Source organism: Bombus vancouverensis, chromosome 11 (assembly GCF_051014615.1).
Source record: "Bombus vancouverensis nearcticus chromosome 11, iyBomVanc1_principal, whole genome shotgun sequence".
NCBI classification, from domain to species: Eukaryota; Metazoa; Arthropoda; class Insecta; order Hymenoptera; family Apidae; genus Bombus; species Bombus vancouverensis.
Genome location: NC_134921.1, coordinates 775,484 through 793,825, shown reverse-complemented (window position 1 = coordinate 793,825; position 18,342 = coordinate 775,484). Strand labels below are relative to the sequence as shown.

Sequence of the window (18,342 nt, the reverse complement as noted above, 5' to 3'; positions counted from 1 at the left end):
AAAATTGAGTCCGCTGCAACCCTCATGACATTTAAAATCCTACGCGTATATTGAGTAAAGTTGTTATATTAAATATAATCATATTAAATACAAGCTCGTCCGCTGGATTCCCAAATTATTTGGTTAAATACTTTTAATACGAGAATACCGAGTGTTAACAGTAGTAAATCCTCTATATGGTATGTTTACTTTGCTATCTTGAATAGGTAAATAACATTTCACTTTAACGCATTTAACCAATATTAACATTTAACATTTAACCAATATTATACGCATATGCACATAATGTTACTGTTACATATAATGATATATACGTAGATATACACGTTAATTAAATCCTCTATATGGTATTTTTATATCAGTATCGTAAACATTGTAAACCGGAAATCTTTTATTACACACGTACATATACAGTCAATATTATTGTTACATATAGTGATACATACGTTGATCCACACATTAATTAAATCCTCTATATAGTATTTTTACTTTGCTATCTTGAATAGATAAATAATCTCGAATATAGACATACAGGTACACTTACGTTGATATACACCTTTGTACAAGGTGTCAAAAAATTTTTTATCACAGCGTTTTTTTAAGACGATTTTATAGCTTCGAAATTGATCTTGACACGATTTTCGTCGAGAAATTTATGTCGAGAAATTTAGATGCTAATACACAAGAGAAGTCCTTAGAGAATAAAGATGACAAGAATCCATCTCCATCTATGTTAGATAGTAGTAAACGGAGCAGTCGTTATAATGTTGCTGCAAAGCCTGCTACTTCGCCAAAATTTGAAGAAATTGTTTATAATCAAACCAGACAATCAAACACAAATAAAATTTTGCGAAGCGCTTTAAAAACGAAATTAATCGAAGACAAGTCTGAAATAATTAATAAACAAAAGGCATCGGAAAATGTAGAAAATAAATTTGCCAAAGAAGAAAAAAGAGGTGTTAAACAAAAATCAATTTCAGATAGTGAAAACGAAACAACTGATACTCGTCAACGAAGGGAAGTTCTTTTAACGAACGCAGCTAGTGATAGCGATAGGTATAAATCTGTAGAAAATGATAATGCAGTAACGGGTGTAATAGCAACTGATGAAGCGAAACATAGAGGCAGACCTAGGAGATCGGATAAAGTCGAAGTTAAAAAAGATGAAGATACAAGTGTAAATTCCGACCAATTGCGGGGAGGAGACGTCAACGGGGGTCGTAAATACCCGTTACGATTATAACAATCGACACCACGAATTGATCGATCCCCTGATTTCCGTTGAGATAATAGGGGTGATTGAGTTTGTATAACACTGTGATTCACTGAATTATAAATTATATATTTCCAACACTTAGATTACACTGACGTAGAGAAATAAATAGTTAACAACTTGTCGCACGAAGATGTGATAGATATGTACGCTAGAGCAGGGCTCTTATAATGGAAATTAATGTATTAATGGACTTAGCACTATAATATATTTAGGAGAGAAGATGTATGTTCGACAACACCGAGAACCGACAAAAGATTTTCGTGAAGTATGCGACTCTCGCGCTATGTGTAGACTGCCGCGTTAGGCGTTAGTTTTTAGACTGACTGTCGCTCTTTTTCTAATACAGAAGAAAAGTTCGGTGTGGGTGTGCCCCTGTGTCTAAAGAACGCGGATTCGTTGTTCCCACTTTCGTTAGGAAAAGTGAGGGTAACGAACCGCGGTGTCGATTGGTCATGACCTGCACTACTGCTCGAAGGGATGAGTAGGAAGTCTCCTACCATCGTGGTGGATAGATGACTGTGTGCGTGAGGAAAACATAGCTTGTTTTATTAGAGGGCTATTCGGATTTTCCTAATGGGTGCATACCCGCTTTCTCCGTGTTTTAAGTACGCCTAATAAACTCAAGGACCTCTCTAAAAACCGACTGTGTTTCGAGAATATTTTTAAGCTTTAGAAATTCTTCAAGACAAACGGATTGAAGACACATGGCGAAACAATACAGGGAAGTGAAAGTTATGGTGGGTCCTTAGGTTTATTGAGGGTCGAAGTGACGTTACGCAGGCCGGTTGTTGTCCGGTGGCGCGAGCTGGCGCGGGCTGGCGTGCAGATGTTTTAGGCGGCGTAACAACAAGGAAGATCCTAGAAAATGAGAAGGGTGGATTAGAAGAACGAAGAAAACTCGAAGAAGATACAGAGACAGAAGTCAATTCAAAAGGTATATTAAATAATAAGTGCGATTTACTTGATACCGAAAGAGCTATTGAAATTAATGATACGGTTCAAGATATTAAATTTACTGAAGGTAGAAGCCGCACTCAAAATGATATGGAAGATGTAGTAGAAGTTTCACAAGAATTATCTAATAAAAGTAAGTTATCAGAAATAAGGATTGCACTTAACAAAATTGAATATACAAAAACTATTTTACGGAATAAAAAGAATTCATTAGAAAGAGAAAGAGGAGTAAGGGAAAAGAAGAAAATGTACAGACAGAACTGCAGAGTGCAGTGTATCAATGTGCACTAAAAATGCAAGCAACGTGACGATTACTTTTAGAACACCACAAGCACCACGAAAACACAATCAAGACCAAACAAGATCAAGTTCAAAAGTGAAGTTACGTGAGCTTATTACTGCTAACGACCAAAAATTGAATTACGATCCCGAGCATCAACTCGCTGATCTTCAAGTAGAATGTTCCGACAAAGACAGGACGACACAAGAGTTCGAGAAGCACATAGAGGACATGAAGGAGGAAGTGCGAAAATTAGAATTGCAACTCGACGAGTTACAAAAAAAAGAAAAACACACACGCACGTAAAAAGAGTTCAATCTTTTGGAATACAAATTGAAGAACTAACAATAAAATTAGAAGAAATAACACAGAAGAAATAAGTCACAAATATGAAATTGCCTGATGGCTGATGTTGATCGTTGACGTTTATAATGATTGAATTTCGTCAACGGCGCCATCTGGATCCTTGTTGAAAAATTAGAATAGCCGCAACAGCACCATTGAGCTCATCGCCCAGAGTAGCGTTTGTTGGTGAGTCGAGGAGCTGGAGGATATCTTATCCTCAAGGACATAAATTTCACCGGTTCCGGTAATGTTTTCTACGTGGTCCAAGCATTCAAACTCACAACATCGTTTTCCAAGGCGAAATTTCCTGCATGGCTGTAGTAAACAGAAATCGATCAATTGTACAGATCAATCGTCACTCGACTGCTCGAGAATTCAGGTCATCCAGAGAATAGAATAGAGACGTGGAAAAATGTAGTGCGATCATCGCAGTGGGAGGAAATAGGGGGATAGGGACCAAATGAATGAACGAGATGTTAAGGACAACTGACGATAAGTTCTTCTTTTGTCGAGAATTGCATGTTTGTGAATGGTTTGTGGGTGGTTAGGTGGAGAGAATTGAAGAGTTTGGAGGTGACTGGAAGAGTGTTTTGGGCAAGGTAGATTGCAGAATAGTTGCGGTAGCATTGTGTTAATTATGGGTTTGTACATGTAATCTTTGTATGTATCACTACATACAACCTAACGTATATCTTTAATAATACATCAGAGTTTTAGTTATTTCATAGCTATGAATTTTATACTCTATAATCTTGACGTTTTATTTCACAGAAGCGTTTGAATATCCATAAAAATTAAATGAACCAATGTATTCATTATCTTATAGAGAAGATATATTATTTTTAATTATGTTCCAATTATTTATCATGATCCTGATTTCCTTATTCTGAAAATTTGAAAGGAAGTTTTGTAGTTTGATACTTTCAGCGACAAAGGGTCAATATTGCTTTAGTATATTTCGTCACATATACATGTATATCTATATATCCACCGAAAATGCGCTTTTGTAGACAAACGCTCGATTCGCGTCATAGCTTTTAAAGCTTGTCGCATCTCAATCCGTTGGAAAAAGTTTTTGTTAGGGAAGTGATACATTTACACTGTACATGAGAGTGTGTGTGTAAGGGTTAGAGGGCGTCAAGGACTCAGTGGAGACAAAAGACTGTTGCCAGATGTTAGAAGAATCTAGGCTAGTCGGTTGGCAACCAGCGTGCGTGCAAGACGTCCTTAGAGAGGAATATAGGTGTATAACTGTTGTATGGGAAATATAGTAAATAATTTGTATTCCCAAATCCTCGAATTTCCTTAACATGGTAGCAGAGCGTGGTTACTAGTTTTGCAAGATATTTAGTGCGTGGTTACGATCTTGCGAGTGAGTTTTCAGTAAAGAAAAAAAACTTTCAGAAAAAAAATATACTTCGAGCACGTAGGAACGCTTGAGTAAGAAAAGAAAAAAAGAAGAATCAATTAAAATGGAGAGATCGGAAATCATGATACCTATATTCGATGGTGAGGATTATGGAATGTGGAAGCAAAGAATCACGATGTTTCTCAAATATAAGGAATGCGAGGTTGTTACAACTAGAATGAAGAACGAAAGAGACGATGAAGACTGGGACAAAAAGGATTTGAAGGCGATTAATATAATTTATAGTGCAATATCGAACAGACAATTGGAGTATGTTAGGGAAGGAAAAACGGCGTATGATATAATAAAAAGGTTCGATGAAATGTACTTGAAAGAGTCGACGGCACTGCAGATCGTATGCAGAAGGAGATTGGAAAACATAAGACTGGAGAACTACAGTGATTCAGCATCATTCTTTAACGATTTCGAAAAATTAATCAATGAATTAAAAAGTGCGGGCGCACAAGTAAGTGAGAGGGAAAAGCTGAATTACATGCTGAATACGTTACCCGAAGAATACAGCTACATAGCGGACATAATAGACGCATTGAAAGAAGAGGATCAAACGGTAGCGTATGTAAAAAATAAAATAGAGGTAGCAGAGAAGAAAAATAAATCCAATCGAGGAGAAAGGCAAACCAACGCCTTTTCTGCAAAAAAGGAAGGATGCTTCAGATGTGGAAGATTAGGACACTTTGCGAGAGAGTGTCAAAATGGCGTCCAAGCGGAAAGCAGTAACGGCTATTGGCATGGGCCAACACGTGGTCGAAACAGAGGAAGAGGGAACAAAGGCAATACGAGCAGAGGACGTGGAAACTTTCATCGTCAATCAACAACCGGCACGGGCGAGCATGGAAACTCAAGAGCAGGCATATGGATAGCAACGGCGCACGCAGCAAACAGCAGTGAGACGAATGAGATAAGTAAGAACGAAATAGTGTGGCTATTAGATAGCGGTTGTACTGATCACATAATTAATGATATAAATTATTTCGATAAATCTATCGACCTAAAAGAACCGGTAAATATATATTTAGGCGATAATAGACCGATAAAAGCGACAAAAATTGGGAATGTTATAAGTTATTTTGAAGCATTCGGAAAACAAAATAAAATAAATATGAGGAAAGTATTTTACGCGAAAGAAATGTCCGCAAATTTGATTAGTTTAGGTAAACTAACAGACAATAAGAATACGGTTATTTCCAAAGGAAATATTGCGAAAATAATAGATGAGGATAATAAACTTACAGCTGTAGCGTTCAAAGAAAATGGGACATATAGAATAAAAAGTATATTGAAAGGGAAGAAGCACTTAGTAAACAGCGCCGAACGTAGTGGTATGAGTAAAAAGGAAAGATGGCATAGGATGCTAGGACACGTAAATTTTAAATATTTAGAGATTTTGGGTAAAGAGCAGCTAGTGACTGGCATACCGAATGAATTTGAAAAGGAACTTTTGAAATGTAGGGTGTGTATAGAAAGCAAAATGCATAACTTACCTTTCAAAAATAATCGAACTAAGGCTAGGGAAATAATGGAAATTATTCATACGGACGTATGTGGTCCCTTTAAGACCACCGGATTCAATGGAGAAAAATATTTCATTTCATTTATCGATGATTATAGTAAAATAGCTAGGATCTATTGTATAAAATCAAAAGATGAGGTCTTTGATTCTTTCGTACAGTTCGTAAATGAAGCCGAAAATTTAACGGGCAAGAGGTTAAAAATATTAAGATGCGATAATGGTAAAGAATATTTAAATAATCGAATTTATAAATTTGCTAGGGATAAAGGTATAAGAATAAATAATTGCCCAACATACGTACATGAATTAAACGGGACAGCGGAAAGGTATAATAGAACAGTGATGGACATGGCGCGTTGCTTGTTAGCGGAAGCGAAAGTACATAAAAGGTACTGGCCGGAAATAGTTTGTACAGCGGCATACTTGAAAAATCGAATATTAGCGAATACTATAGAAAGAAAGACACCTTTTGAAATATTCTTTGGGAAAAAACCAAATGTTAAAAATCTACATCTATATGGTAGTAAAGTTTTTGTAAGAAGGCCAGAACAAAAAAGAGTTTCCAAATGGGACAAGAAGGCAGATATGGGAATTCTATTAGGATATAGTGAAGTAGGATACAGAGTCTTATTAGGTGGGAAAATAACAATAGCTAGACATGTAGAGGTCATTGAGACAGACACTAAATGTATCGGTTTTGAGGAAAATTCATTAGAGGCAGATAGAAATGATAGCGAAGATAACTATTCATTGGATGGTATGGATAAGGAAGAGTTAGAAGGTAGGAAAGATGAAAATAATAGTAGTATTGAAAGCTCAAACACTCCTAGGAGATCTACACGTATTAAGAAAACTCCAGTAAGATATCCAGAAAAGGAAAATATTTGCGAGATTCATGCAAATTATTGTAAAGTAGATATCCCTCGTACATTTGAGGAGGCGATTTGTTGCGAAAATAATGAAGTTTGGAAACAGGCTATGGATAAGGAAATAGAATGTCTCTATAAGAATAAAACTTGGAAATTGGTAGAAAGGGTAAAAGGCAAAGAAGTATTAGATGTAAAATGGGTTTACACGAAAAAATCAGAGGACAGGTATAAGGCTAGATTAGTGGTAAGGGGATTTCAACAAAGAAACGTAGCCGATGACATATATTCTCCAGTGGCGAGTAATCAGACCTTTAAGATATTGCTATCATATTGTTGTCAAAATGGATTAATAATTGAGCTAATGGATGTAGAAACTGCCTTTTTAAATGGTGAAGTAACCTCGGAGGTATATGTAAATCAACCAAAGGGATATGCGGACGGAACGAATAGAGTTTGTAAATTATCGAAAGCGCTTTATGGGTTAAAAGAAAGTCCGAGGGACTGGTATGAGTGTTTTGATAAGTATGTGACGAGATTAGGTTTTAAAAAGAACAATATAGAGCTGTGCCTATATACTTATGGAGAGGGAGAAAATGTTGTTTATTTGTTAATATACGTAGACGATTTGTTGATTTGTAGTAAAAACAAAGGGAAGATACAAAGTGTAAAAAAAATTATTAACTGATAGATTTGAAATGAAAGATTTAGGTGAAGTAAAAGAATATCTTGGAATAAATATAGAGTATGATTATTTAAAAAATGAAATGAGATTAAGCCAAAAGAAATACATAGAATCATTAGCAAACAAATATAAATTACATAACGGCAAATTGTACTGTACACCTATGGAGACCAACTTAAAATTGAAAAAGCTGAGATAAATAGAGAGGACATTGGATACAAGAATTTAATTGGCGCATTGCTGTATATTAGTGTAAATACCAGACCCGATATAAGTTATAGTGTGAATTATCTGAGTAGATTTCAAGATTGTTGTAACGAGACACATTTTAAATATGCCTTGCGAATATTGAAATATTTGTACCGGACTAGAGATTTAGGGCTACATTATAAAAGAAATGAAAAATGCGAAACGATAGATTGTTATGTGGACGCTGATTGGGCAGGAGATCATATAGATAGGAAATCGACTTCTGGGTATGTAATTAGATTGTATGGAAATGTAATTGGATGGAAGTCTAAAAAACAAAGGTGTGTGACAAAAGCCTCGACGTATGCAGAGTATGTAGCTCTATCGGAAGCGGTGAGCGAAGTAATGACTATCAGAGAACTAATGAAAATCTTCGATGTAAATGTAGACGATAACCCTGTAAAAATCTATGAGGATAACTCTGGAGTAATGAGTATAGCAAAATACGGAACTTTTACAAAAAATTCTAAACACATCGAAGTTCATTACCACTACGTTCACGAGTACGTAAAGGAAAATAAGATAAACATAATAAAAGTAAGTACAGAAGAAAACACTGCGGATATTTTTACGAAGGCACTGTGTAGAGAGAAATTTGAAAGGTTTAGGTCATGGATGAATGTAAAATAAGAGAAATGTAAAGAAAGCGATAAATGTTAAATATTTTGTTAATTCGACAAGTATGTAAATAAAATTAAGTGTACAGTATAAATGTAAGGAGGCGTGTTAGGGAAGTGATACATTTACACTGTACATGAGAGTGTGTGTGTAAGGGTTAGAGGGCGTCAAGGACTCAGTGGAGACAAAAGACTGTTGCCAGATGTTAGAAGAATCTAGGCTAGTCGGTTGGCAACCAGCGTGCGTGCAAGACGTCCTTAGAGAGGAATATAGGTGTATAACTATTATATGGAAATATAGTAAATAATTTGTATTCCCAAATCCTCGAATTTCCTTAACAGTTTTTCTTGTAGCATATTTTATTTTTACGAACCAACAAGGTCTTTGTTTATTTCCTTCTTTTCTTTGCTCCAATTCGCCCATTGTTTTTTCAAGGATAGTATTTCAGAGCCATTAGTCAAGTTCATTGTAACAATAAACGTACGTTTCGGAAACATTTTGTGCTGTGAAACAGAATACACTAAAGTTTGAAGGTCACATCGATTTTCGAAAGTTTATAAATGGAGGTGTATGACAGTATCACCAGCGACAGTATCACTGTCCCCAAGCGCCAAAATACGTTCTGACTACTATTTTATGTATCTCACAGAAGTATGTCTTCATTCATCATCTCCCATGCCATCCACCAACGTGTTCTTAACATGTTATCTCCTAGTAAAATATTGATGTTGAGTCAGATATCCAACTGAATAATCTTTTCGGTGTCTACTATAAGACATTTAAAACCAAGGCTCGTACACACGTGTGCTTATACGTCAGATGTAATACTTAACACGAAACCTGCTTATATTAATATTAAATTTATGCATAGTAGGATGTTCGACCTTTGTAAAAATGAAATTATAATACATACAGTTTCACCGTGGAAAAGTGAATCTTTCTAGCATGTCCACGCAAATGCAGGGGAGGGGAGGACTGTGCATGCACCAAACAACTTTACGTTCGTAATTTTTCACACAAATGTACAACTGTAGGGAAATAATTATCTCTGATTTTTCGGATGTTAGGAATCGACAATATCGCATAACGGAATGCTGTGTTCTACGTATTCTATTTTTGTTACGAAAGTGGTACAAACGAAGTCCACATAAGAATAGTACAACAAAATCGGTTGAGGTTAGGTTATCGTGCAGATATCGCGGCTTTTGCATTGGAAATCACGCAACTGCCAGTCTCGTCGTTCCTTGTAAACGAAAGAAAGGTATTGTAATCGGTCGGAATTAACATAAAACTCGTCGCATGCGACCATATGGCCTGAATGTTGAATAAACGAGACTAGAGCGCGAGCTATGTGATTTTAACCGTTTAGGCGGAAACTAATGATTGTAACCAGAGCCGAGATGTATGCCAATATTACTTTGCTCGACAAAGCGTATAAGATGAGGAGAGAATCGCGATAAGGTAGAACAAGAGACAGATATTCTCTACGTAAAGCAAGTCTGTCAACTAGATTGAAATCCTATAGCTATAACTACAGTGAATCCATATTCTGGCGAATTGTCTTTTCACAAATGAAGCTTCTGAAGAACGGAATTGATACAATAACTACTGTTCATTCATAACTACTGTTGTAAGAATCTATATATTTGTCTATCTATATCTATATATATCGATCTATATATATTTGTCAGAATGTCATTTTATCAAAAAACCCATCCTCTGTAATCATAGTTTAACGAAGCATAATTAATAGAAGAGGTAGAGCGTTAAGTGGAGATGATTTAATCACAGTTAAGTAGATAAATCTCTATATTAGTCTCTTTAATTAAAATGTCCTACGTTTTATTTGCGTCATTTTTTTCCTTCATCCAATTTAAAATGTTTAAATAACAATAGCCTATACAGTATAATTTTATGTAAAAAAAATTGATTATACCATGTTTATTACAGATATTTAACATTTTTGTGTACATACAAAATTTAAATTATACCTCGCTTGAGAACAAAAATTCTATTTATTTTCCTAACATGTACTAATAATTATTGATCAAACTAGAAAAAGCTGGAGGAGATTACTTAGGAAGATTACTTAGCATCTTATATTCCTGGCAAGGCTCGAACGTTTTATCTTCCTTTAGATTTTCCTAAGTTTCCATTTCTCTGACTTGCTATTTTAGTTAGCTTAGTATACGTGCTATACATAGGTATGTATAGTGTCATGATCGCGACAGTCGTGAGTTACCCACGCTTTATCCTCTGTAAACTATTTATAAAAGAAGAACAAATTACATGTTAGAACTTTCATTCAATTTACCAATACAAATAATTTTAAACAAGAAAAAAGACCTAATGCAGTGGTTTCAACTTAAACATATCCAACAGTTATTTACGAATAAATAGTATAAATCTTTTAGCAACATGAAATTCGCGATATTTATTCAAATATTTATATTTACAGTGCGCCATCAGCAAAGAAAACGTGTTTATCGAAAGGTGCGCTATCGATTTTATGCTTTTTTATGCTTTTGCCACGCAAACAGGGAAATTGCAACTCAAAATTGAATTCGCACTGCAAAGCGTCGACGTTACGACATCAATTACATACTTCAAAAACACCGAAGGTATCACACGGAATCAGAGAGATTCTATGAGAAGTTAAACGCATAGTCACCCTATTGGGAATAGGATTGCTTTGATTCGAGCTCAAACATAGGGAAAGCTGAAAGAATCTTTTGCGGATCTTCCTTCTTCTTTACGTTGGATTTTATACAAAACGACTTTAACCTTTTCAAGGAAATACGGAAATAAGGATTTTAGATAGAGAGATTTATCTGGAAGGAAATGTTACCAATGTAATTTAAAACTTAAAAATAATCTATTACACGTAACAAAGAAAAAGATTTCTTCGCAAACGGTAACTCGAAAATTACAGCCATTGCTGTAGAAACATAGTTTTACAGGGAGAAGAATTTCGCTAGAAATTCTCGACGATGTCACATCAAGCGAAAATTCAATAAAGCGATTACTAACCATACTACCAGCGGCAATCGTGTTACGGCAATTCGTAAATAAGTTAGTCTTCTATTTGCAGAAACGTCTCTGGCAATATCGTCACACTCTTGATTACGTCGGCGCTATCAAATGGTCTTTGGAAGAAAGTTTTCCATTATCTACTTTTGCCCATGGCGTCGTTCCAACAAATGAATTCGAGTTCTGAATCGCTTTGTCTCGTATTACGACTTTATAACCGTGTTTCTTTAAACTTTAAACGATCGCAATAAATGTATTTACGGACGATGACTGATATCTGGTCTGTCTTAAAGTTTCAACTAATTAGTGCCCCGTTACTTTGGACGTTATGAAATGTTGTATAACCAAAGACTTATCTTCTCTTTTGGTAGTTGCATAAGAGAAGACTGAGCCATTGAAACGCTCGAATAGATTAGCTGATTCGCTTAACGTATTTTTACTTCCGACGAGCTAAACACAAGAGCAGAAAGCACATAAGGAATAATACAGAAACGTCAAACGTATACAGAAATATATTTCGTAAAAGCATTAGTACGTAACATGTCTTTATAATTCTATTTATGTATAGTAAAATGGCTTGTATCCCTTTTCATGAATTATGACTGACATTTCAAAGTATTCATGTAGATATGTAACTCTGGTTAATTAATAATTTAACAATGCGTCATGAAACGTATCATTTTCGTTTCTTCCTTTGTTTCGTTATACACGGAAACGAATTTGTAAATAAAGATGTATAATCAACGATAACATATGACAGCGAGTATAATAACTGTCAGCAAAGGAAGACGTCGGTAAAATGATTGTGGTTGATTTCAGTGTATCGGTAAATAAGCTTTGACAGACGTTGCCGGGGGACTCGGTGTCGGTGAAACCGCGTCGATGAAATGATTGTCAGTAATTTAAAGATAACCCAATTTATTGATCTGTCTCCCCTTCATGGCGTTGTACGTCTCTCTATAAAACATATTCTACCTCGGAGGGCTGAAAAATTTAACTTGGTCTCACTGGACTGGACTGTAAGTAAGAAAATTGAATTGCAAAATCCACGTGTGAGCGCAACGGTTTAGATGGAAAGTTCGATAGGACAATTATGTATATTAGCCTGAAAGAAAGCTCGTGGCTTCGCACGCAACACGTAATTTCCCTCGCTGAAATAATCCTATTACAACGATACGATTTAAAATTTTCCTTAACAGACCTCGAAATGTAATTCTTCATCTACAATTTTTTATTCGGCCTGAAACAAGAGACTTTCGAAGCCTTATAGAGTCTCGCGAATCTAAAAGTCAGGTTTCAACGTATTTTCGCGTCTTATTCTATAATACTGAAGACATTAAAGGTGTTAACGATTATTGTCTCACTATGTACGTACATCAAACGAGTTCTTACGTAAGAGACGAATGGAAATGGAAACAGCCGAGAATAATTGAAGATAATTTGAATACGTTCCAGGCTATAATACAATTTCTCGTGAACCGTAATTGATTCGCAGAAGGGAATTGCTGCTTCTCACGACTAGCAAAGTGTTTCGCAAAAAAAAAGAAAAAAAGAAAAATGGTATCGGAAGGATAGAAAAAAAGCGGTGGCCTACATCAAGCAATCTTCACGCCGATAATGCATTTATTATTCAGTTCGTTCATTTTCTATCGCGTAACAGACACTGGGATAACTGACAGAACGAGCGTATAAATCTGAGGCTGATGGAAGGAGAGTGAGAGAGTGCGTTTCGTCCCGGGACTACCGGTGGACTCGTCAGTAAGGCTATGCCCGGTAGTCCCTGCCTTAGACGTAGAGGGAGTCTCGCTAGGTGCGGTATTTATATCAATCGCTCGTATATTCGACCGCTAGCGAGTTAGACAGACAGACTCGTTGTCGTCGTAGCCCTCTAGTGTTGGCGGTTGGTACCCGCGGATCGCCCGGGAGGTGTTGCACCGCGTTGATGCCTCGACCTGTCGGCGTCCTGTTGATACCGATCCGCCACAAATCTTGTATCTCTCAACCTGACTTCTCCCGATGGAAAAATATTTACTGGTCTGGAATCGTGCATCGCTAATTAGTAAAAAAGTAATAAGCAAGAAAGCAATTATACTACCGGATTGGTATTTCTATTTTATTGGAGATTAATTAACCTGGGTAAACCAACAAAAACTTATCGAAAATCAATCGAAATTAAATCACCTTTTCAAACAGGCTATAAATAGCCAACTAATATTTGCAGTAATAAACTTCACTTTCGAATAAAGTATACGCTCTATAAATTGTAAATTGATAATTTCGTTATTATATCATTTTTCTTAGTCTAAACTGAATTCAGTGAAAGGAGCTTTCAATTGAATTACACACTTCATTAGTTTATGAATTATATTCGTTACCATACGTACAAAAGAAGGTTGACTGGTTTAAAAATTCAAAGGGTAGAACCTCCAAGCTCACGATTGGAAACAGATTCAGTTCAATGGTTTAATTTGCCATTTAATTGAATTCTCTGGCAATTTCAGCGAACTGTGGGCTTTAGAAGTGTCCAGCATTCAAAGACAAGACCTCCTCCATCTTTCTCTTTCTTTCAGTTCCAACCTCAAGTAATTGACCTGTTAATTCGACGCTATATTTACATGCTCGCAAGGCATTCAGACGACTTCATTGCGTTAAATTCGCAATTTAGCAAACACGAATGTCTCAATCAATTTGTAGTTCGAAACAAATAAAAGATAATCAATTTTTCAAAATAACAATCGATATGTTCAATGCATTTGTCGATGCATTTGATCGTTACGTTCATTTAGCATTTTTATAATAAAAGCGTAGAACACATGTACATACACATAATATTCCATGAAATGATTTATACAGAGTCTATTATGAGTCTCGTTTTATCATATTATAAAAGAATGAATTTTTCCCAATAAATGTAACTTCATACAAAATCTCGTTTAAAAAATTCAGTTTTTATTCTCATCAAATTAATTTAATATCGGAATATGTCATTTTAGTCGTTATAAAAATTTTATGTCAAAAAGCGTTCACAGATACATATATAAATAAATGTCCAATCCTATGCATTTATTTAAGCTGAAATCTGAACTTAAATATTTATTAACAATATTCTGACGAATATGTAATGAAAGATAAAAGCAGCTTTATTTTTTTTTATAGGATGGCTCATGTTTTTTATTCATTTTATGTTTTTCGTTGTCAGCGCGTAACTACCTATCAGCCGCATGAATGCCAGGTTTTACTACTCAGAAGCGAAGAAGCACAAATGCAAATATACATTACCTTGCATGGAAAGACGTTAGATACATATAAAAGTCATAACGTAGCTATTTACACATGGGGAATATTTATTTTTGTATGAAATATTTTTGCTTCTAAATTCTCATTATAAATGTACGTCCATTTCCTACGTTAAAGTACGTCTCTGCTTTGAAAACCTTCATTTAAATATAACGGTTAACAAAATATTATTAGAGAAATATTAAAACGAGACACTAAAAGAACATTTTAATAAAGTACAAATGATTATTTGTTCTTTGTTAAATTGCACTGCTGTAACTCTAATTTTATTAAATTCAAAATGAATCATTTATAAACTGAACCGGAATATAAAATTTTATTCCGCAAAAATCATAAAGTTGAAAGTTAGGAACGAATAACAAATGAATAACCTAGTTTCATTAAAAGGCACGTGGTTAAGGTACGCCAATCCGCGTAATAACTTTGACACTCCAATTATTATAAAATATGTATCCTTAAGGGATTTTTTTGCGCGAATGCAAAATACTTTTCATACGTGCAACTGAATAAATGGGACGTGATTTTCAATATTTCTTTTTGTAGAATTTATAACAAAGTAACTTTTTCACAAATGTTTTCGCTAACATTTTTACAACGTAAATGTCTTCTTTTGTAATTAATAATTTCAACATTTCTCTGAACTTTCTTCGTTGCGATAAAAAAATATACAAAGCTTATGACGTGCTTGTTTAAAAATATTCATACGGAACAAGACTTTGAATTTGTCAGACCAATCGTCCTAACGAACGAATAAATTAAACGACTCGTAACAAAAAATTATTCCTGTCCATGTTTCTCTTTGTAAAAGTAATTCAAGGCAAGTTAGATGAATCGCTGTGTACCCTATTCGCGTAGCATGTGCTTTAACGACCAGCGTGCAAGCGTTAACGGTGTGCTTTAGTTTCTCTCTGGTTGTGTCAAGTGTTTAAGTAATGAGCATATACTCACTTCGGGCGGGTGGCATACGATCGACACGCACCAGTCCGGCCTCGAATTATAGCAGATGCAGTAACTGCAAACCGAAAGTACGTCCTCAAGCGTAAGAGCATGTCGAATGGTTTCTCCTTGAAAGTCAGCACAGCTGCTGTTTGTAGCATCTGAAAACGATTCTCAGCTTGAATATCTTTGCCATTCGACGGTCGTACGCGCAGTTACGTTAACCGTTTCAACGCCACTCAGCGTGATCATGCTGTACGCGTAGTGCGGTGAACTGTGTCGCGATGTTTGGTTACGATTGTCAATTCACAACGCGCTCGGTTCCGAACGTAGCTTGTCACTAGTCTATCAGAGTTTCCTCTCGTAATTACTTTTCTTTCAAATAATCGTAAACCAAATAAAGAAAAAACTAATGTATAAATTACCTCTTGAATTGGAAAACCAATTACAGAACGTCACACAAACAAAAGGTAAAGCACGAATATTTGGCAACCTTTTGACTCTTTAGTGTAACGTTTCTGATATAGCTGATGAAGTGAAGCGTGAACGCGTTGAACGGTATGTTTCGACAAAAAAAAAGAGCAGTGCAATCGAGTTGATCGGCACTTCTCGTAAATAAATAAACGAAGCGCTATTGCGCTTCATGGTACAATCCGATACGGATTTTTAAAACATCCCTGATACTGAAACGGCTAATAGCGTTACGAAAACGATCGTGCCAGGAAATTTTTGTTCGGATCCGCAACGGATCCGCATTGCGGCTGCCACGATGCTTCTACGTAGCATTGATGCTTCATCGATGAAGCACGATTGAAATTGGATATTCGATTTTTTACTGGGGAGAGAGTTTTCATATCGTGTTTACTGTTTCACTTCGCAAGTGTGCTTTACAGTATACGTTAGAACTTGAAATCGAGCTATTTGAGTTAAAGTCGCTTGAAGCTTGAAATGACGTTTAAAGGATATAAGAATAATAGAAGGCTAAAATTCAAAAGTGTATATACGTACATATACATTTCAATAAAAATAGCAGATAATCTCAAGTAAAAAAAGTAGATTCGCGCTAGTAAAATAGTTTCAAAATACTTGTGAAAAGTCAAACGACTTGACTAATTAAAAATGGATGTAAGAGCTTAAAGGACAAAGGCGTATAAGAGTATCAATTAAGTAACAAATTCACAGTGACAAAGAGGTTTCCAGTCGATCGAATTCAAATAAATCGGCTAATTTGAACGAAACTTTAGATGCACGAGAAGCGACATTCGTCCTCAAGGACTACGAAAGTTCTACTGGGATGAATGAAAACTTTTGTCTGACCCGGTGTGTATACACAAGATGCGCGAATCTCGAGTACAGCTTGCATTAATTAAAGTAATTGGTTGGTTTGATCAAATTAATCGGTTTAAGCAAATCACTTTGAGTCCAATTACCGGATGTCATCGATGCTACGTTGAAATGGCGAACACCATCCAAGTAATTGATGTCCTCTGTAATTATTTGTTAATCATGCGCGGAATCAGAACGATTCGACCTCGTTTCAAAGCAAATCGTTACTAGAGTAGAGACGGGAATTAATAATTCGTGTCAATTGTTCGATCGTGTTCACAAATTCAAATGCGGTTGAGTGGCGGAAACCATTTATAACACGTCCCATACAGCGTAGATCGCATACACGTCTTAGGATGTATTTTTGGTACTTATATATACTCTATATATATTCTTACTCTATATATACTTATATGTACTCTATATATATTCTCTATCTTAGATATACCACAAAATATTTCGTGAAATCGCGTATTCGTGTCTAATGTCAGGGATTCTCTTTCCATAAGTCTGCGTTTTCTATATTATCTTTCTTCCTTATCACTAGGCATTCTCACAATTTGTGATTAATACTGCTCGTACAGGAATGTTAGGTTTTTGACGTTGTAAAATTTCACGTGAAATAATAATGCCTATATATTGACTAATTTATCAATTAATTAAATCCGTGTATATCAAGTTTTCTATAATTTAGTACTTTCGTGTAACTACAGAAATTTGATGCAATATAAAACTTGATTAAAACAGCGATTCATTAGGAAACGAGAATAATGATGCAAATATTTTTTGTAGCCATTATATAGGATTTCGATCGCATAATTAATCAGTATCAACTTACCAGTCTTTAACGGAAGAACAGAAAGAAGGGCAGACGGTACACAGACCGCAATCATGATCATTTTCATGTAGAATGTCAAACTGCCGTACATCTTCGTTAGTCGTAAGAAGTCGCGATGAGAAGCGTAAAAGAAGTCGATGAGAAGCGGTTATTTCAACAACCACTGTGTAGGTACTGCACTAGCCAGAAGTATCTGCGACAGAAATCAGAATACATTCGTTTTCGCATGGTTGGAACAATTTCGCGTGGGACTAACCTGATTGAACCTAACGCGGGATAATTGCTCAACTCATGACTTTAACCAGCCTGCTTGATTCTCTGTAAATGCTTGAAATTGACGCTTGGATTCTTTCCAGATTAACTAGCTTTGCCCCTCCCTCCCTTTATCTATTTTCTTAGATCGACTTAGACTGCCACAACATATTATCTTTCTTCTTTCTTTTCTTTTCTTTTCTTTTCTTTTCTTTTCTTTTGATCTTTTAAAGCCCTAAATCGCTGGCTATTTTGTATACTATATATTTTGTACACTCAATTACTCTGTAAGTCATAAGTACATATGTTTTACAACGTTATTTGTCATATTTCAGTTAAACCCCAGAAAAGCCAGAAATATATTTGCAGCGTGTTTTAACGCGTCCCTGGCAAAGATCTCAAAAACGAGTTGCGACACAATTTAAAGCGACAAATAGCACCGCGTATCTCG

General features: G+C 35.6%; 1 long non-coding RNA gene across 2 annotated transcripts; it reads right to left on the bottom strand.

The window, feature by feature from the left end:
• Window positions 1-1,321: 1,321 nt before the first annotated feature.
• Window positions 1,322-17,810, bottom strand: LOC143303365 (uncharacterized). 2 transcript variants are annotated; one of them, XR_013059556.1, is made up of 3 exons: window positions 17,640-17,810; window positions 15,488-15,636; window positions 1,322-2,134 (listed from the first exon to the last, which is right to left on the bottom strand). It is a non-coding gene; the product is annotated as an uncharacterized LOC143303365 (long non-coding RNA). The 2 variants fall into 2 exon arrangements; XR_013059557.1 differs by lacking the exons at window positions 15,488-15,636; window positions 17,640-17,810 and adding an exon at window positions 2,910-3,045.
• Window positions 17,811-18,342: the final 532 nt, after the last annotated feature.